At 41.5% G+C, this 21769-nt stretch overlaps 1 protein-coding gene and 1 long non-coding RNA gene across 4 annotated transcripts in view; one reads left to right on the top strand and one right to left on the bottom strand.

Moving 5' to 3' along the window:
• The window catches only part of RORA (RAR related orphan receptor A), a 711297-nt gene that overhangs the window by 125569 nt on the left and 563959 nt on the right, over positions 1-21769 (bottom strand). The window lies entirely within an intron of this gene.
• On the top strand, positions 1903-19022 carry LOC112675827 (uncharacterized). Of its 2 annotated transcripts, none has more exons than XR_004810729.2 (4): positions 1903-2116; positions 4810-4907; positions 14467-14543; positions 15969-19022. It is a non-coding gene; the product is annotated as an uncharacterized LOC112675827 (long non-coding RNA). The 2 variants fall into 2 exon arrangements; XR_004810730.2 differs by having other exon boundaries at positions 15972-19022.

The following is a 21769-nucleotide window of genomic DNA, read 5'->3' on the forward strand; positions in this document are numbered from 1 at the left end:
AATTACTCTTCAAATGTTGCTTCCCCAAACAGACAATTTCTTTGGCATTTTTCTTGTGTTACCATTTCCCAAATCTTGCTAATCTTCTGGATTTGAAGCTCATGCAATTTTTTTTCATGCGATTTTTTTAAATATACATTTGTCCCAACACCTCCTGCTGACACATGCCCAAAGGTGCTCAGCTTAAAAAGGGAGTGGTCTTCAAAAACATAAACTAGGTGTTCCCTGATCAAATGAAAACTTGACAGGTATTCTCACAGGGAATACTGGAACCTTTCTCTCACCAGCTGTACAAAGGTTAAAACTTGTTCTTGGCAAACGAGTTTACACTGAGGTATCCTACATGGACTGTCCCTTCCTGTGGTTCACTAAATTCTAATTGCAATTATGTTGGACATAAGCTGCTTACTGTAATGTTTTATAATGAAAAGTGCACTCTCCAGAATTCAATACCCAGTAATGGCTTCTTTGATTTAAAGCATGATTATGGTAATAAAACCACTACACAAATGGACACATCTTCTTCAGTAGCTCATCTTTCTTTGGAGACAAAGGCAAGTTCTGATTCCTCCGACTGTTGAGGATCAAATTTAGTTTTAGACACTGTCAGCAGCCATTCCAGTTTGATTTGATCCTCCGTGTTATAAAATATCTTGGGGCTACAAATATGGCCACCCATCTTCACAGATGATGTATTATGATGATTCCTTTTGGGTACATTCATCATCAGTGGGGTTGTGGGATGTTTGGTTTTGCTTTGTTTGCTTAAATATGTGAATTTTATTGCAGAAGAATATTATAACCCATAAGGGAACCCTGAAACTTACTCATAACCCTTGAACCTTAAACACACTGCTTTCCTTCTTCATCACTCTCACAGCCTTGACATCTGTAGCATGCAAGCTGTCTGGCCCCCATGCTTCTTTGTATCATTACTTCAACATAATGAATCATGACGGATTGTAGCACAAGCACCAGCCATTCTGACCACTTCACTGGGGCTCAGGAACTGGCAGGACAAACCCAACTGCCCAAGATTTTAGGGCTCTATGATTTCTAAGGTGTAGAACCACAGACATTGCTTGAGGCGCTTTCTGAAGAAGATGCATAGCTTCGCCTGCATTTCTGGGCCTAGGCACAGGAAGCCATTGTCCACATGAGGCTGATCCTGATCCTCTCTGTTTCATTTATCCAAAGCGGCTTCTATTTCACAGAGTTCCATCCACCTTCTTGGAGGCCTTCCCCAACCATTCCTGCCCAGTAACTCTCCTCTGCCTTCCTTTCAACTCCAGGAGCTCCCACGGTCAGCATCTCTCAGCATCTCCCTCTGTTGCAAGACTGTCCCTGTTTCATCCCCCTGACCACACTCCACTATTCCTGGAGTGAGGATCCGCCTTAGCCTTCCCTGGAGCCCCCAGGGTATGGGATGCACTGCAAATATTAGCGCATATTTACACAATGATCCAAGTAACATTGCTGATCGACAAAACCGTCCATTGGAAAATTAAGTAAGTGAAAATAATGTAGAAAATGGGGTGAATGGGTGATGGGCACTGAGGGGGGCACTTGACGGGAGGAGCACTGGGTGTTATTCTGTATGTTGGCAAATTGAACACCAATAAAAAATAAATTTATTATTAAAAAAAAAAGAAAATGTGGAGTGTGATGGCATTCGTTCACACGAGGGCAGGGACCCAGTCTCCCCCGTGTACGTTACTTAACCTCTTGGTGCGTGTGTCTCGTTTCCTCGGCCAAAAAGTCAAAATAATAACAGTACCTGCTTCAGAGGCTGCCACGAGGATTTAACGAGTTCCTATTTGCAAAGCGCTCAGCACAGTCAGTGCCAGGCCTTGCAGCAGCAAATGCCACATAGGCACTTGTTAAGCGAAAATAAAAGTGAAATAACATCACGGTGCCAAACTCTACCGTAGCGCAGTCCCACCATAAGGCAGGACTCAACCACCCTCTTTGTTTGGTGACACTCGAACCAGCTGGGCCCGGCAGGGAGCGGCCGCCCAGGACCCACGGGGCTGCTTGGTGACAGCGCTTTCCAGGAGGCGAAGCCCTTGGGGACGCAGCAAGCGAGCGCGGTGCTCCAGTTCCAGGGCCCTGCAAGGTACCAGGTTCCTGCACCGGCTCAGCTCGGCTCGGCTGGCGCGCTCCCAGGGCTGGGACGCGTGGCTTTTCGGGTTAGCGGGAGGAGGAGGAGGAGCAGTTGCAGGGCACCCAAAGGCGTGGCTGCTGGGGGGTGGGGGTGGGGGGGACAGCGCCGAGCCCCGCCCCCGGCCGGGCCCCGCAGCCCGGAGTCAGCGCGGAAAGTTACTGCGTGCTAACGTGGCAGGAACGATGGGGAGCCCGGGGCTGCCAAGTGCTGAAATCCTGGGCTGCGTTTCTTATGCTCACAGGCACGGCTCTTCTGAGAATCTAGTCTCTACACGTCTCCTGCACATAACTGTCTTCTTTCAGCAGTTACTATATTTTGGGGCAGAGGGAGGAGAAAAAAAAAAAAAAGTTCGAGGGAGTGGCAGCAAGGCATGAGCCAAGATCCCACGTCTGATTTTTTTTTTTTTTTTTTTTCCCTCTTGCCTGCCCTAAGACACCCGTCTCTTCCCACCTCCCTGTATTGTGTGCCTGCCCGGGAACTTGCATCTGACCCATGTTAACGCTTTCAACAAAACCACGCAACTCTTGATCAAGTGCAACGCTCACCGGAGGCTTGCACGTGTCTGTTGGCTCATTCGTTTTTTGGCAAACGTTTCCTAAGCACCAGTGATGTGTCAGTTACCCCGGGTGGGCCCTAGGAGCGCCCGAAGTCCAGTGTGGAGGCAAGGCAGTCAATTGTTGCTATGCCCCATGAAGGGTGATCACTGGGGCCTGCAACAGAGGGCTGCCCGGCAGAGAAAGGATTTCTGCCAAGTGGGAGAGCAGCCCGCGCAGGCTTGCAGGGGAGTCTTGTTAGCGCAGGGCTTTGAAGAACGACTCCAGTGAGAAGGTCACCAGGTGAACGAGTGGCCTAATTAGGCTCTGATGTACATTTATCATCTTTGTCCCACACCTGCTTTTTCAAGTGAGGCTTTAAAAATACAGAAACAGCTTGTGGGGTGGGGAATAGTGTTGTATCAACATTCCATTCCCTGATTATGATCACTGTACTGTGGTCCTGGAGGAGAAGACCATATTCTTAGGAAATCTACCCTGAAAAGAGGTAAAGAAAAACGTTTTCTTTCTCTCTTACACATACATAGACATAGATGTACACATGTATGTCTATGTACACGCACACACACATATACATACACATGAGAACGATAAAGGGCCTATGGGACTTACTTGTACTATGCTTGCAAATTTCTGTTGAAATTATACCAATACACATGAACAAACTTTAAAGGAACAAAAACCGCTAAGTTAGTTTTAAAATTACCAAAATGACAATGCCTCTTCTTTTACCATTATTTTGAAAAGGATCAGCAATAATCAGAACATAATTTGGCCAGATGGATACAGCTACTCAAGGCCCTGGGAACCTGAGGAGTGAAGTGTCTTCTATGGTTCTCATTTCCCCACTTTTTTTTTTTTCCCTGAAATCTTGAGATTTGTAGGTTAACAGGGTCAAGACAGTAGTGAAGCCCATAACAGGGGCAGTCTGTACAGGCCCTGAGAGGAGCTAAAAGATACTGCTTGGCTCTCTGCAGGAAGGACTCTTTCCCAGCCCTCCAAGAACCCAGAAGAAGTGATGCCACTAGGATTGGGCAGTCAGCTTAGCAAGGATTTGGGATCTATCAGACGATTTTGTCATATTTGCTTTAGATGCATTTTAAAAAGCAGAAAGCAAAATTTAATAATATTAGTAGCAGCTGACATGTACCAGGTATGTACTATATTCTTGGATAACTCCTTGATTCCTCATAACATTTCTATGAGGTGTAAACTATTAATATTCTCATTTTACAGATGGAGAATCTAAGGCCCGGCTAGTCAATGGTAGAATTGGATATAAGTGCAAGTTGCCTGGCCCCACTACCTGGGCTCTTGCTCAAAATATTATACTTCTGTAGGGTCTGGTTACTACTGTGTGTGTATATGGATTATGAATTTCAAAGGACATGCAACAGGGAGAAAACGAGTATGTTTAGTTGGGGTGGGGAGACTGCAGTGCTGTTTACTTGTGTTTTGATCCTCAGTGTCATTTCTGGAATAAACAATTTAAAAATTTAAAAATATCCACTCTATTGATTGGTAATTCCTGACCCAGCTGATGAAGTTTTTGACATGTGTGCCTAACACAGAATCTTTGCCACTAAGTAAATTACAGCTTCCCTGTCTCTCGGTTTCTGTATCTGAAATATAAGATAATGTTTGCTAACATTTCCCCACTAGATACTTGCTCTATGGTTGACAGTCTGTGTATGTTGTATGTAGGATATGGAGGGTGTGAAGACTAGGGGATGGGAAAGGATTGGAGGAGTAGGATGGGTGAGGGTGAAAACCTCTTTATAAAAAAGGGCAATTACTCACTGGTGGAATCAGACATTATCCATGTGGCTGGGCTGGGCTGGGCTTTCTGCTCATAGGGTTCTGTCCAACATGGGAAGGAAATATCAGATCTGAATTAGGCACCCCTCTCCCCTTGTATTTTTGCTTTTTCCCCTCCTCCTTCTCTCCCTTTCTTCTTTTTTCTTATGGGCCAGAGGAAGTGGCATTTTGTCATATTTATACATTTTCTTGGATAGAGAAGACTGGCAGAGACTCAGACCAGAGAGCACATAAATGGCTTGAAGGCCTGAACATGCCTCTTTTTGCGTCTAGGCACTCAAGCCCCGACATCGTTGAATCCTTTGGCCACATTTCTATTTGCTGCTTATACATAGAAGATTGATTATTCACTGGAAATGCATCCACAAAAGGTAAAAAGAATTGGAATAACCAAAGAGACATGCTACTCTAGCTAGAAACTACATTGGTTGGTTTGTATTCTCTCCCCGGTCACCTTTCAGACAATCTGGATAGAAAGCAGAGATTTCATTTCTGTGCATCATCCCTCTAGGTTCAAAGATGCTTTTGAGAAAGCCAAGGGAATGATGATTTAATGCTGTCAAGTGCTTTGAGATCTCAGACAAAGAAGCTCTGTAAATACCGAGAATTACTGGGCATTATCGGCCCCGGTATTGGTCTCCCCAGTATTATAAGGGCTTTGGAAAAATTAATGAAGAAATAGGTCCTGGCATAGTGGCAGCAGCAATTGCTTCTGGAAAGATTAAGAGACCCTCTACATTGGGGAATGTAAAACTCAGTGAAAACTTTCTTTCTTTCTTTTTTTTTTTTTTTTTTGCAAATGAAAATCACCAAAGATGAAAACCCACTGCAGTACGAGAAAGAATGAAAGCCTTTAAAAATCAATCTCCACTGGGGAGAGGGCAAGCCATTGTGTGGGTGCACAAACCCTCACAGGGGATGAGGCGAGAGAGACATTTAGAGGGAAAGACGGGGCGTCAGAAAAAAAGCTATGCAAAAGGTTTTCACTCGTATGTTTATATTTGCTACAAAAATATAAAATCTTTTTTTTTTTTAATAAAAAAGCTATGCATTCTGTGTGGGTGTAATCACATACATTACTGGTGGACACGTAAACTGGTAAATTCTCTGTGGAAGCCCACTTTGTAATATGCAATGACATGGCGAATATACTTTCCTTTAGTCCCAACAGTTCCACATCTAGGAATTTATCCTGCCCATCTATCTGCATATGTGCAAACTGGTACATGTTTGAGGATATTCATTGTAGCACTGTTTGTATTAGTGAAGTCTGAGAACAACTCAGAATTGACTAGTAGGGGATTAAATAACTGCTGCTGTATCCATAAATTGGAGTATCATGCTGTTGTTAAAAAGATTAAGGCAACTCTGCATGCTCTGATATGGATTTAGCTCTAAAGAGCCACTGGGAATCGAAAAAAATCAACGTGTAGAACAGTGTGTGTGTATCTAAACGTGCATGTATGTGTAGATGCCACGATGTATGTTTGGATTCATCATGCTCCTATATCCACAGAATGTATTATTTCTGGAAGGCAGCATTAGAAAGCAGTTACTGGCTAGAGGACAGGGCTTACCTCTACTTATATCCCGTTTTAAAAAGATTTGTTTATTTATTTTAGAAAGAGAGAGAGGAGTTTGTGTGTGTAAGAAGGAGGGGGTGCAGAGGAAGGGGGGGAGATAATCCCTAGCAGGCTCCCCACTGAGCATGAAGCCTGGACACAGGGCTCAATCCTATGACCCTGAGATCACGAGCTGAGCCAAAATCAAGAGTCAGATTCTCAACCGGCTGAGCCACCCAGGCACCCCTACTTTTATATCCTTTTGAATACTGCATCATGTACCCATGGTGACCTATTCAAAAATAAATAAATAATACTCATGTGTGTGAAACCCTTGATTAAGTGATAAAGTAAAAATATGAACTCTGTACCATTTTCTGGGGGTGGAGCTGGATGAGGTATGTCTTCAGAGCGCTCCTATATTCCTCTCAACATCAGCTTCCCAGCCTCTGACTTCTCCAGTTGCCTACAGCTCAATCCAGGGTGAGTCAGCTTGGTGCCTGGGGCCTAACTCTCCCCACACCAGGAAATCCCTGATCTGCAGCAGATCTATCAGACAGAGGTCACAGGATGCAGGGACCTTCCCTGTACGAGTGACAGAGAAAATGATCCCTAAGGATTAGGGCCCCCACTGGGCTATGCCAAACATTCGCTACAATTCTGACCAGTGATAATTTTGGAATTGTTTTGTGTCTAGTTTCATTGTCGTTGTCGTTGTTGTTGTTGGTTGCAAGGTACAAAAACCCACTAAGCTAAGGGATGCTTCTTGTAAGGATACTTGTGGAGTCATAAGAATAGCATAGTTCTCATGGGAATCCCATAAGAATAAAACAACTTCAAAATAACAATTATGGAGCACTTAGGTGCCAGCGCTATGCTAAGTGCTTTGTGGCAGCAAGGGACCTCTCTCTCTTAGGGATGCTGCTTTTCTCTGTATTTTTGCTTCGCTGTTCTGACAGCAGTTGGCTTATTCACTATTGGACTCACTCGCTGATTTTGCTCCCTTACAACATAGCTTCCACAGGGTCCTTTGAGGTGCTCTTCTACCTCAAGGTCCCCTCTGCTTTTCATCTGCCTCCTAACTGCTTCCTCCACTTCAGAACTGTTCAAATTCCCATGAGAGAAAATTTGAGAGATCCTTCTTCCACTGCAGGACGGCCACTTCCTAACCGTGGGCCACCTCCCCAGATTGGGTTGCCATGTGTTTTCATTTATCTGTGGTGAGAGCCACTGGGTCTCTTGGGGTTAGTCTTGTTCTTCGCTCAACAATTTTCTTTTTGAAGAACTGACCTTGAGCCAACCAGTGGGATGCTGGGGATACAGCACCAACAGAGCAATGCCCTTGCTCTCAATGGACTTGCCTTCCACCTCCTTTACCTGCAGTTATGGGTGTGGCAGACAGTCTGGCCTGTCCAGTTTGGAGACAATGGCCCATGATTGACCACTGAGCTCTTGCCTCAGTCCCCAAGTCACCACCTCCTGTGGTGCTCTGCATTCATGTCCTTTCCTGGTTATCCAGCCACCTCCGGAAACTGGGGGTGTGCCTTGCCCAATGTACTATGGAGTCCACGGTGACCAAACAGATGGCCTCAACAGCTGGGTGGAGAGTGATGGGAAGGAGACCTGGTGGGCACTACTCAGAGGCCCTGTGGGTCAGCTGCTGTCAGCAGTTGAGTTCCAGCCACAAACAATGAGATTGCTAGCAATTGTGCCATAATTTGTCAGCAAATACTCAAGCTTATCTCCTCTTTTCTTTTTCTTCCTTCCCTTTTGTCAAAACTAAACTGCTTGAAAGGATTGCATGCCTTGTCAAAGGTGTCAAGGGCCTGAATCAGTCTTTTCTAGACTTGTCTTCTACATTCTTTAAATTCCTAGTGATCCTTCAAAACCTAGTGCCAGGTGCCTCTCTCCTCAGTGAATCCTTCTCTAAATGCTCTGAGGCCTTAAAAAAAGAAAAAAAAAAAGCTCTGAAGTGATCATGCCCTCATTTGAGCTACTTTTGTACTTGGTATGCAATTTTGTTGCTGCCTTTACCATGCTGTACTGCATATATTTACTTAGATGTGTTTTCTTTACCAGAGTGTAAACTCACAGAGGGTAGGGACCATGTCTTGATAGCTTATTTATTTACTTTTAATTTTTAAAAAGGATTTATTTATTTATTTTAGAGGGAGACAGCATGAGCAGGAGGGGCAGAAGGCAAGGGAGAGAGAGTCTCAAGCAGACTCCACACTGAGTGTGGTGTCTGACATGGGACTCAATCCCACCACCCTGAGATCATGACCTGAGCCGCAACCAAAAGCCGGATGCTTAACCAACTGTGCCATCCAGGCGCCTCTCGTTTATTTTTAATCTAAACAAACTATTTTAGAATAATTTCAGATTTATTGAAAAGTTGCAAAAAAAAATAGAGTTCTCACAGTTTCCCCTATTGTTAACATCCTGTTTTACTGTTGTATGTATTTTACAACTAAGAAATCGACACTGGTATGTTATTCCTGACTAAATTTCATAGTTCATTCAGACCTGGTTTGTTTTTCCTTAATGTCTTTTTCCTGTTCCCAGGATGCTATTCAGGTGCCACATTATATTTAGTAGTCATATCTCCTTAGCCTCCTCTGGTCGGTGACAGTTTCTTGAACTTTACCTGTTTTTGATGACTTTGACAGTTTTGAGGCATACTGATCAGATACATTGTAGAATATTCCTTGGTTTGGGTTTATCTGATGTTTCCTCTCATGGCTAGACTGGGGGTTGTTTATTTTTAAACACCACCTCTGAGCTAAATACCTAACACGTACCACCTAGCATAGACCAGGCATTTGATTCATGGTTATTGAATTGACTTGAATTCAAGTGTTGCTTTGGCACCTCCTGTATAAATAGAACCCTGACTGATGCTCTGGGAGAGATGAAGTGTGGAACTCAAATCCTGTAAAGATCTTCCACATAGCTGAATGATACAAGACAGCATGCAACCGAGTATTAAGTAAGGGGAACTGAGACAATGACCTAGGACAGCTCAGGAGACAGACTAATGAGTGTGAGTGGGTGCAGTCAGCCAGGTCTATGTGAAAGAAGGGACTAGAAAAGTGGGGAGGATTTAGAAAGGCTTTTTTTTTTTTTTTTTTTTCCAGCTTTCAAGCACACCAAACTCTCTCTTGCCTTAGGGCCTGCTCATAGGCTGAGCCCAAACTCTGGGAGGCACATCCAACCCCTCTTTTCCCCTTGGCTGGCGTCTTCTCATTGTTTACGTATAGGGCTAAATGTGCATTCTACAGGGGACATTATGCAAAATAGGCTCCCCTTGCCACTCTTTCCAGAGACTGCATCTGTTTTCTTCACAGCTTTTCTCAATGTTTATAATGGTTGATTGTTTATTTCTTTATCATCAGTCTCCCTCCCTGGAGTCTAAGCATCTTGAAGGTAAGTATTGGATCTTTATTTACTCTGACAGGAGACATTACCCAGCAGCACATGGCGGTACTCAAATTACTTTGCTGAGTGAATAAAGGGGTTGGATGAGCCTGACAAGACATGGGACAGTGACAAGAAGACATATGAGCAATCGCTTGTAAGAGGCACTGGAATGGAGCAAGAGTGAACTGGGTAGGCAGGTGGGATGTTGCCAGGTCATAAGACTGATCACAGTGGTGTCAGGTGATCCCAAGTGGGGTGGCACAATTTGGGCAAAGGCCAGCAATGTTCTAGGTGTGGGCTGCACAGAGGTAGAGGCTGCCCAGTGATTTTCCACCTTGGGAAGGGCAACAAGGGCTTACAGGACAAAGAATGAGGGATAAGGAATAACTAGGGCCCAGCGGAGGGCAGGGGCCAGAGGCATGTCTGCATAAATTGAGAACGTGTCCCACAAATGACACCAACACAAGAGCTCCTGAGAAGTTGGGGAGGTACCTCGTTTAAATTCTCTGGTGTTGGCACAAACCCAAGGGAAAAAAAAAGGGCACTCTGGATAAAATGGAAGATGAAAGCTTGTGATTTTGCGATAGCATTTCGTACCAGGAAAGGACAGCCATCTTTGAAAGCATGGGGAAATCTGGAACAATGCAGTAATGTGCTTCTGGGCTCAGAGTGGAGAGGACCCCAGAGAGACCTTTATTTTCCACCATCTTTCCTACATGGTCACAAAAGACAGAATCAACGTATATACCGCCTACCTTGAAACGTATGTGTTTTCCCCTCCAAATTCAATTTTAAAACACGGACCAAAAGGAGCTGCGTTTCATACAGATTCTGACTGGAACAAGCCCAGTGGGAAAAGGGCTGGAAAACATATGGCAAAGAAATTCTGAGAATCCAGAATGTGATTTAGAAACAAAAAACATGGGACATGTCGTCTTTGTGTACCCATATAAATAATTATGATGGTTGAACTCTGCTTATTTTTCATCCAACCAAAGTAACCGCTTGGAAAAGAACAATAACAGTGACCTGTGCATATGGGAGTCCAGAGGGACAGTCTGTGACAGAGCTCATTGGGTCCCCAGGAGGACCAAGAACATGGTCCAAGTGATTTTCCTCTGTCAAGGCCAGGGTAGGCAGAGGAAGGTTTAAAGAATGATTGCTCTTCTACATTGGAAGGTCAGATCATGAGATCAGGGAGCAAGTTTGTTATTTTAAAAATCTAGCCTTCAAACCTCCAGAAGGTAAGTGGATGAGCTCTGTTCACTAACTTGGAACTCCAAAATTCCTTCTCTCCTCTGTACCTCCTTAGATCAGAACTGTAAGGAACCATATTAGCCTATGTATTAGCCTATGTAATCCCTTTATTTGAGAAGGAAAAAACCTGATGTCCAGAGGTTCCTCATCGAGACAGAGCCTGAAGTAGGATGAGACCTTCTCACCCAGCTTCCCTTTACAACCCTGAGCAGCCCATCTGAGAGCTGACCACACAATCGGCTCCAATTCTACATTTTTATATTCATTTTCCATTTATTTGGACATATGAACACTGTTCACCATATTTTTCCCCCTCATATTACTTTTGCAACAACCTTGAGGGGGCCAAGGAAAAAACAAAACAAAAGACCAAGCACAATCACACTCATTGTAATGAAATGCACACCAGGTATCTGACCTAGACTCCCACTTCCCTGCCAATCTCCAGCTCATATAAATTCATTTCCCTAACAGAAAATAGGTGTCAACTTTGCAGTCAGAAAGTAATTTCCCTGCAAATATTATCAGAGAGGTTACTAGTGCTACTTGACAGTTTTATTATTACTTTTGTTTCAAGCTAAGGTGAGGAAATCTACATTTGCCAGGTAGCATGATGAAAAAATAACGTAGACTTTTAAACTTTGTGTTAGGCAGAGGGAAAAGTGAGAAACAAAGAACAAATGTGCTGGTTGCACACGCTGAATATGTCTAAGAATGTGTCACAGGATCCTGGCTTTCCTCCTTACTTCCACCCACATCCTTTCTGATCCCGAAACATCAGAGTGGGTTGGAGGAAACCATTCTCTGCAGCACCTGAGCAGCCAGCTCAGAGGTGGGCAGCTGAGTGACTCGGCGGGGACTGACTTGTAAACACTGCTTATCAGCTCATTCATAAGGTAAGCCGAATGGGAGCCAGGTAACTCATTTTACTCTTCTCTAGATTTAATTGGCAGTGGTTGTGCTTTTATAAGAACACTATCATCTAAACATTTCACATTTAGATAAGAAAACCAGACAACATAAAGACAACCAAAAGAGTATTTCAGTAATAGCCACTTAACGTGTGTTTCATGAATAGCTGTGTATATTATAGGGGCTACTTTAATTCATGTTTTATTGCCTATATATTTTCTAGAGGATCAGGTAGTCTTGGATGTAGGATTGCCAGATAAAATACATTTAAATTAAATTTAAATTAAAAATAAACAATGATTCTTTAGTATAAGTGTGCTGGAAATATTGCATGGGACATACTTTTATTTATATATATATATATATATATTTTTTTTTTAAGATTTTATTTATTTATTCATGAAAGACACAGAGAGAGAGAGGCAGAGAGAGAAGCAGGCTCCAGGCAGGAAGCCTGATGTGGGACTTGATCCCAGGTCTCCAGGATCACGCCCTGGGCTGAAGGCAGACGCTTAACCACTGAACCACCCAGGCGTCCCAGGACATGCTTTTATTCTCATCAATCTACATGGAGTCCATTAACTAGCCAGTTTATTATCCAGATTTTTCTTCCCCCTGCCTCCTTCTTTTCTGATCTTTCAGCAACTTAATTTTAGGAACCCTTAATAGAGGGTGGACAGAGAAATACAATTCAACCACGTTGGGTGTCCTACTTATTAGCTGGGACACACATTTTAACTAGGGGAGGAATTTGATATCCTGGGTTAAAAATGGTGATTCTCTGCATTTTCCCTATTACCATAGAGACAGAACTAGCCACAGACTGATGTTTTCAAGTTTGGACTTTACAGAACAGTAAAATGTAAAAAGAAAAGAAAAAGAAATTCTGACATTGTGGAAGATCAATATACTGTTGCCAAGTTTAAATCTGATCGAATAAAAATGTTAAAGATACCACAATTGCCATCTTCAATTATCATTAATTCATAAAAGAAAGTGACATTTGAATATCCCCAAGAAGGAAGGACACTCTCTTAGAACGAAGAGCAATACTTCTTAAACAAAGTCGGCAGCCTTCCAACGTACAGTCCTCAGTTTTGTGAAAAACTCCTCCACGACGTTGCGCTGGCCCTGGAATCTGAGAACACCCAGCCCAGGATATGTCACGGTAGGCCCTGTAAGATGACAGGACCAATGTCATCCATCATCCAAGTTGATGCTGCTAGGAGAGAACCACAGAGCACTTTCATGTAAAGGAAAGAGAAGATGAGCACAGCCAGTTTGAATTTTGATGACTTTAAGTTACTCTCTAATTTAAGTATTTTATATCCGAGAAGCATTTTATGTGTGTGGAAGTATTATGTGACTTTTCTCAAACTTTGAAGCATTTCCTCCACTTACAAGACATAGAAAACCTTTCCCCAAATTTTCCTAAACTTCCTTGGGCGCACAGCTTGATCTCTGTACTCTTCCTCTCCATCTCTGTAAAATGAACACTTCAGGAATTGGATAATACGACATTGAACTTAAACAATCTCTTCGTCAGAGAGTCCAGAGGTCTTTGAAACTCCAGGTAATTAAGCCTCCTGGCTCTCGTGAATGGGTAGAATGTGTGACCCCGGCAGAGAAGAGCTGGATATTTGCCAAAAGGCAGGTGTAGTTGATAGCAGTGCTGGGAGACCAAGTCCCCAAGTTCAGACTTTCTATCATCCTTCCCATTTTACACAAGGGATAACTCTGGGGTAAAAGCAGAGAATTGCCTGAAATTGCTGAGTCATGAACAGAAATCACAATTAAAATCAATTGCCCGACCCAAGTCTTGTATATAGTTTCTTCTATCCTTCTCTTGCCCGAGAAACATATAAAGACTTTTTACCAGGGGACCTTTAAATAGGATTGAAATCCAGTTTCATGTGCCAAAGAGAGATTCAAAGCATTATTTACCAATGATCTCCAAATATTCTTTCCTTCACTCCAAGGCTGTCAAGTGGGAACTCAGTATCCTTTTCTTTGAAAAGGGGCTCTTTGAAGCAAAGAGGTAGTCATCAAACACACACACACACACACACACACACACACACACACACACTTTTAAAAATATGTTAGTATGTACTTAAACAACTATATAGACTACCCTAACTTTTAAAATATTTTGACATAATTCTGTCTTTTTCCAGTCATAGGCTTATTTGATGTCTTTTGATTCAGTTATGTACCCAATCTTTTTCACTTTAATATTATTATATACATATTTCTCATACTGTTATAACTATTCATAACTTTATTTTAAAGGATATAACATATGAATCATATGAAAGTATACTTTTACTGCCAATTTTTAACAAGTGATCATCTCTGCATTAGGGCAGTGGGGGGCAGTTTTCTAACATTATATTTTTCGGTAATGACAGCATTTTTGAATGTAATTGTTTATTACTTTTCTAATAAGTAAAAACACATACACTCTCATTGAATAATCACTTTAAACTGAATTTTTAGGAGGCCACTTAACATCTCCCAACTGTACCTCCCCATTGTCTGACCCCAACCTGCCTGAGAGATTCAGGACAAATGACTTAGGGATCCCAGACATTTGCATTCCTGAAAGAAGCAGTGCTACTACTTTTTTTTTTTTTTTTTTTTTACCTTCTTAAATCCCACCTCTTCTGTTATTATGAAGCTGAAGTATTTTCCCCTCAGTCCTATTTAATATGGGCTTGTTTTCACTCTTCTCCTTGTGTTGTTTGCCTTACTAATTCTGACATGATTATTTTTTCAGACTCATCTGACGAGAAGAGAGAGATTTTGGCTTTGATTCTAGAGCGATGTTTCACAGAAAGTCAACTCTTGTTCCAGGTACTTGATAAATATCTCACTAATTTCTTGCTGTCTATAAGCCATTAACATTTTGGTTAGCAAAGACTGGAGCCCTTACTTCCTACACAAGTCAGCTAATGAAAACTCATGAAGTAAGACCTGGCCCTCTGCTTCTAATCTTTAATGGTTTCTGTCACTGGGGCTAAGCTCTTACCACCATGACTCTGCACATGGGGTACTGCCTCAGGGAAAGTGGAAGAATGCAAATGACTGTGGCCCTCAAATTGCAATTTAAAGATAGCTGTTAGGTTATACTCTTCCCATAAGCTTCTCTTCCTAACCATCAAGTTTGAGAATAGTGCGCTATTTTTACTTATTTTCAGTGGAAAGAATATTAAACCTTAGGGTGATGGTGGCATATTGCTGAATTATGTGTTTTAGTCTGACTAGAATACATTATACTTTTTTTATTGGAGTGAGGGAAGAAAAGAGGCCTTCAAATCCCTCCCCCTAAAAAAGCCAAAAAAGCTAGATTTTCCTGGTTTCTGGGTTCTAGGTGTAAAGAAAAAGATAACCACAATTAATAACATGATAATCCTTAAAAAGGTATTTCTTGATAGATTTCAATTACATTTGCACCTACTGACTTAAAATATGCCTTCGGCAATCAGAACGCAACTATGACACTTAAAGGGGAAAGAGTATTTGGAAAGGCTTTCCAGACACACAAAAGACAGCAATGCTTTCATCGAAGGATGCTATGTGGCATCACGGAACTGAATCAGAGACTCAGCCCTCCATTTCCTCAGCAACAGAAATGTGCTTAAGATTGTTAGAGTAAATGAGTTAGGCAAAGTACTCTTTGCATTTTGCTTTTAATTTCAACAGAACAAAATAAAACCTTGGACTTGGCTGGAGATGCATTCTGAGCCTTTTCATCTTCCATCCTCTGTCCTAGTCAACCCCAGGCAAGAATGATTGCCTTTTTTCATTCCTTTATTTTCAGATCTGGCTCACTCAGAGGTTGTGGCGGTAGTAGAGATGAGGTTTGTCACTCTAAGAGATACCATTTTATTATTATTTTTATTTATTTATGATAGTAACAGAGAGAGAGGGGGGGGGGGCAGAAACACAGGCAGAGGGAGAAGCAGGCTCCATGCACCGGGAGCCCGACGTGGGATTCGATCCTGGGTCTCCAGGATCACGCCCTGGGCCAAAGGCAGGCGCCAAACCGCTGTGCCACCCAGGGATCCCGAGATACCATTTTAAAACACCAAAATATATTTTTTAGGTTAAACATTCCCTCTATTTCTGAAATGAACTATTTTAGGAAGTGTGTTCTTTGCATATCCAGGCACCGTCTACAAGAAGAGGTTTGGAGAGGCTCGGCCAGGTTCTTATGGAGAACATTCCTTCTCATCATATAGGAAACCCATGTTATCCTCCTTTTTGGGTCTATCTTAGCAGGTTTGGAAGATGAGATGAAAGCAACCCTATCTCACCACTTTTAGAAAGGAAATGAGGTATGGTGCTCATATTCCCTGGCTTTTACTTGGATCAAGTGTGGGAGAAGGGAAGAAAGAAGTGGAAACTAAACCTGGAGAAAGAAGAAGAGAGGAAAACAGCTATCCACTCCCTCCCTGAAAACACCTGGCAATCTGCCTCTTTGAGTAAGCTGACTCACAGTGGACAGTAGTTCCTCCATGGGCTTCGAAGTATCCAATGATACCTACTATCAAGTAGAATGCAGTTTAAGATTGCTGGAGAAGAAGGATGCCTACCATTGTTGTTGTTGGTGTTTTGTTGTTTTTGTTTTTTTACTATAGTAGTTTATAGAGGAGGAAGATTTTTCCTCTACCTGTCTTGGGTTTATTGCTGGGGTCCTGCAAATTAGTTTGACAAAGGACAGATAAAGGAGAGAAAAGCAAGCAAGTTTGTTGATTCATGCAGTCCACACACATGGAATACTTAGTGAGGAGTAACTCAAAGAAGTGGTTAGAACTTGGGCTTCTAGGGCATCTTAGCCATGAAAGATAAATTTGAAGAGAAGTGACAAGACACAGGAAAAGGGTTTTAGACTTCCAAGGGTGGCAAACTGTAGGAAGATAAATATATGAGAGAAGCCAGTGGAAGATATGGATTGTTTTAGTAAGGTTTGTTACATAGATTCCCCTGTTGCAGACTCTGGGCTGTTAAGAGTCTAGGATTGTTTCTGGTGGTTAAGAATCCTCCTGCCCTTTCTGATAGAGAGGGGGAGGTCAGAGAGTTTGTCCTGTATCTTTTTCTCCCCAGTTGTCTTCAGCTCAAAATAAGCTTTATGCCAGATTGGCATGTTCTAGGGTTTAGAACCTCTTCAAAGATTAACTTTTCTTCTTTTCATAATATTCTAAAATAATACATATACATGGTAGAAAAATTGGCATTTTGAAAGAAGTTAAAAGAAGCCTGCAAAACATCACTCAACCTTACCTTGTTAGTCAAATGCAACCACAGTTCAGAATGGTTCCAGTATTCTTTCCTAGAATTTCTTTATCTTCATGTAACTGAGATCATTCTGTACACAGAATTTCACATACTATGCTTTCCTTCAATCAGTCAAAAATATTTTCTAGTGTCATTATTAATTCTTTAACTATTATTTTAATGGCAGCAAAATTTTTCATCATATGATGATACTATAACTTGTTAATAATTTTTCTAATATTGGATATTTAGGATGTACTTAAATTAATGTTTTATGTGACTGCTAAATCTTAGCATTTCAAATTATTTCTTTAGGATAGTCTAACAGAAGGAGAAACACCAGATCAAAGAGTATAATAATAATAAAAAAGAGTATAATCATTTTTAAGTCTTTTTTTTAAAGATTTTACTTATTTATTCTGAGAGACACACAGAGAGAGAAGCAGACACATAGACAGAGGGAGAAGCAGGCTCCCTGTGGGGAGCCTGATGTGGGACTCGATCCCAGAACCCTGGGATCACAACCTGAGCCAAAGGCAGATGTTCAACCACTGAACCACCCAAGTGCCCCCATTTTTCAGATCTTTAATACATATTACCAAAAAGGTTGCATTAATTTATATTAGCACAATATATCAGTGTCTTCCTGAAGCTCTCACTGCATTGATTAACGTTATTTTAAAAATCTTTCCTATTTTTTTAGGTTCTTATTATTTAGCTTTGTATTCACTGGTGAGGCTGAAAATTGTTTACTGTATAATTAGCTATTTGTATTTTCTTTTCTATGAATTGTCTGTTCATGACCTTTGTCTATTTTCTCATTGATTTATAGTAACACTTTATAAATTAGGTCATTAACTTGGTCGTTTCTTACCAATTTGCTTCTTGTCTTCTGATTTTGTTATGATTATTTTTGACATATGGATATTTTATATTTCTCTACATTTCAGCTTACTGACCTTTTACTCAATCATCTCTTCCACTGCTTTAAAGTATTGAAAATCTTCACCCCCCTACACTAGATCAATATGCAGAAACATATTCGTTCAATTATTTAACTTTTCAAAAATAATATTTCTTTAATCTATCTAGAATTTGTTATATGGTATGAGAAAAAATGATTCTTTCCCTGGTAAGCTAACAATGATCATGGTATCACTTCCTGACTACTTTTCCCCATAGTTTTTATATGTATTCCATATATACATGTTTCAGGTTATTCTTACATATGCAAGATTATATTTAGGGGTTTTCTACTGATTTCTTTGCTTATTCTTTTACCAGCAGATTCATCGCCCCTAATTATTTTTTAGATGTTCTTTTTTAGCTCTTATACTGAATTCCTTCAACTTAAAAGCTGGCCAAGATGATATACAGAGAAAATTGTTTAAAGAGAATGCCTGCCTTTAAAGTTTCAGGTCTTAGGTGAAAAAGATAGTGTTAGTTCTTCAGATGTCTATGAAGATGGGGCTCATGCTATGACACAGAAAATCAGGAAGGACTTTCTCATTTTCTTGATAGTCATGGGAACAGGAATATAAAAAAGAAGGATTATACATCTTTTTGTTCATCTCAAGCAGAGAAAACTTTCAGGGAGGAGATTAAGACATTTAGTGCTGGAAGATTATTTCTGTTTGGGCTTCTAAGGCACCAGGAAAGGTACCAACTCATAAATCTGTAGAAAATTGCCGGAAATGGTCACAAAATGATAAACGAGAGAAAGTCTGAATTACAACCATCCTATTAGGTTCAACAAGGGATGTGCCGAATAACTTTGTTTTTTAAGGCTTGTTAACAGTGAAATCTTAGGGTATGGGGTTTTTGGGTGTCTTTTTTCCTTCCTTTAAAAAAATTGTTTTCATTTTTCCCCCAAATTGCATATGTTTTTCCCCTCTTAATAATGATTTGTTAATTAACTTCTGGAATACAGTGTTGGAAGCTTTAGTACCAAGAAATGCAATGGTACAAAAAGTAGATTTTCTATTTCTTCATCTCTTTTCCTTAATAGACACAGCAACATTAAAACTCATCTCATTAGAAGAGATTTTGTGAAAACGAGACAGGACATTTCTAAACCAAGTGCTTTTCCTCCGAATAAGATTTAACCCAAAATGAAGTTGGGGACTGGAAGAAGGTATGAAAAAATTATTTGTTATAATTTCTATTTCTAAAGCAAATAAAAAATTCTTTTATGGTAGGTTTCTCCCCCCTCCGACAACCGAGGATTGACACATCTTGCACGTTAAAAAGTAGAGGACTATAAGTAAGTACTCACCGGATACAATTTTTTCCCCTTCTAAATTCCCTTTTTGCAATACAATTGGTGCTATTTTACTGTCTTGAAAATTCCCATTTTTATTTAATGGTCTCTACTTTCCTATTTCTTAGCTCTTCTTAATTGATTTGCTTTTCATTAGTAGATCATTCTCTCTGGCTGACCAACAGTGAGGAGGGTCAGAGTCATGGACTATATACTAAATCTGGTTTAGTCTGGCTCCAGAAAAGCTAAACTGTGTCTCATCCTCGAATTAGTTACTTTTAGTATAAGCGATAATCAGCCTCCATGGCAATGATTTCATCATATGAAGCGCTTGAGAATACCTGCTGCAATTTTTTCACCTCCCCACCCAAGCAAGTTTATCTTTGCTCTGAAACCATCAGCAGCACTTTGCATTTCTTTTCCATGCCACATTGAAAAGAAATAAAAATCAAGTGCTATACATATCATTTAAATGCATAAACAATTACATCATAGTCCATTTCCCCCTTAAACCTTTCATGCTTGTTTTCCTGTCTTAGAATAACACTTAAAAGTCATCAAAGTGCCTACAGTACCAGCAGCCCTTCATGTCGGGGTTGGGGGGAGCACTGGGGACATCACATCTTTGCTCTACGATGGATGTCCACATAATTTCTTGGAACAAGGCTTCCAGCGGATAACCCTGTGAGTTGGAGGAAACTTCCTTTCGCTCAGATACTGTCAGGACCAATGTGCCTTTCAGGAGATTGTCTGTGAGATTCTGAACATTGAAACTGTAAAAAAAATTGAGCTGGACAGATCCTTGCCACCACTTTTTCTGCTAAATATAGATAAGTTGTCATCGGGTTGCACAAGCAATTTCCAGCTACAGCTCCTCAGGAAGGGAGGCAGGCACTGGGGCTCATGTCTCTGGCAGTTAAACTGCATAAAGAGGAGTGGACCCTGACTCAGAGATTATGAGGCGTAAAGGAAGGGGGCAGAAAGGAAATTGGAGAAAGGTATCTTAGCTTTGGTTAAAAATAATGGTTTACTGGGGGATCTGCAGCAAGGGATGGTATAGGTTCTCATTAAGCATCAATAACTTTGAAGAAAAGGTACGTAGTAGGAGCTCTACCTGAGTCTGCACTCAGGGCTCCCCTTCCACTATCACTTCGGGAAAACAACAGTGGGAAGAGACTGTGAGATACACAGAGTCCTGAGTTTGGATCCCACCTTAAGCTGACCCTGTGTTTGATCTGGAGTTACTTCAGTGCTCTGAGCCTCAGCGTCCTTATGCATAAGATGTAGGTAAAATAATATCTCTCTTGCAGGATTACTAGGATGAATATTAGGACTGAAGTACATGGCACTATTAATACTCAGTACTCATCCCTTTCTTGGTATTCTTCTCCTTCTTCCCTTTCAGGCAAGTTATTTAAGCTTCCCTGAACTCCAGTTGTTTCTCTCTTAGCAAGTCCTATGGGTCGTACCTCTAAAATATAACCAGAACTTAGCCAGTTCTATTTCCGCTGCTACCAGGCCAATACAAGCCATTGTCATCTCTTGCCAGGCCACTGTAATAGCTTCCTGACTGGTTTCTCTCCCTCTGGTTGTTTGTGTGTGTGTGTGTTTTAATTTAAAGATTTTTATTTATCATTTTTATTTTATTATTTATTTTAAAAAATATTTTATTTATTTATGAGAGAGACAGAGAGAGAGAGGCAGAGACGCAGGCAGAGGGAGAAGCAGGCTCCATGCAGGGAGCCCGATACAGGACTCGATCCTGGGACCCCAGGATCACGCCCTGGGCTGATGGCAGGTGCCAAACCACTGAGCCACCCAGGGATCCCTTTTTATTTTATTTTTATTTTATTTTATTTTATTTTTTAAATTTATTTTATTTATTTATGATAGGCACACAGTGAGAGAGAGAGGCAGAGACATAGGCAGAGGGAGAAGCAGGCTCCATGCACCAGGAGCCCGATGTGGGATTCGATCCTGGGTCTCCAGGATCGCACCCTGGGCCAAAGGCAGGTGCCAAACCACTGCGCCACCCAGGGATCCCCTATTTTATTTTTAAAAAGATTTTTATTTATTTATTTATTTTTTTAGAGACAGAGAGCAGGTAAGGAGAGGGGCAGCAGGAGAGAGAAAACCTCAAGCCGATTCCACACTCTGTGTGGCGCTGAGCCAGAGGCAGGGCTTGATCTCTTGACCCTGAGATCAGGACCTGAGCTGAAATCAAGAGTTGGATGCTTAAACCACTGAGCTACCCAGATGCCACTCCCTCTTTTTATTTTATTAAAAAAAAAATTTTTTTTAAAATTTATTTTGAGAGAGAGAGAGCACGAGCAAGGGAGGTGCAGAGAGAGAGGGAAAATCTCAAGCAGACTCCCTGGGGACAGTGGAGTCTGCCGCAGGGCTTCCTGTCAGGACTGTGAGATCGTGACCTGAGCTGCAATCAAGAGCTGGCCAAGTAACCGACTGCACCACCTAGGTGCCCCTCTCCCTCTGTTTCTAAACATTGTACAATCTGTCTCTGCCCAGCAGGTAGAGAGAACCT

This window comes from Canis lupus, chromosome 30 (genome assembly GCF_003254725.2).
Source record: "Canis lupus dingo isolate Sandy chromosome 30, ASM325472v2, whole genome shotgun sequence".
Lineage (NCBI taxonomy): Eukaryota > Metazoa > Chordata > Mammalia > Carnivora > Canidae > Canis > Canis lupus.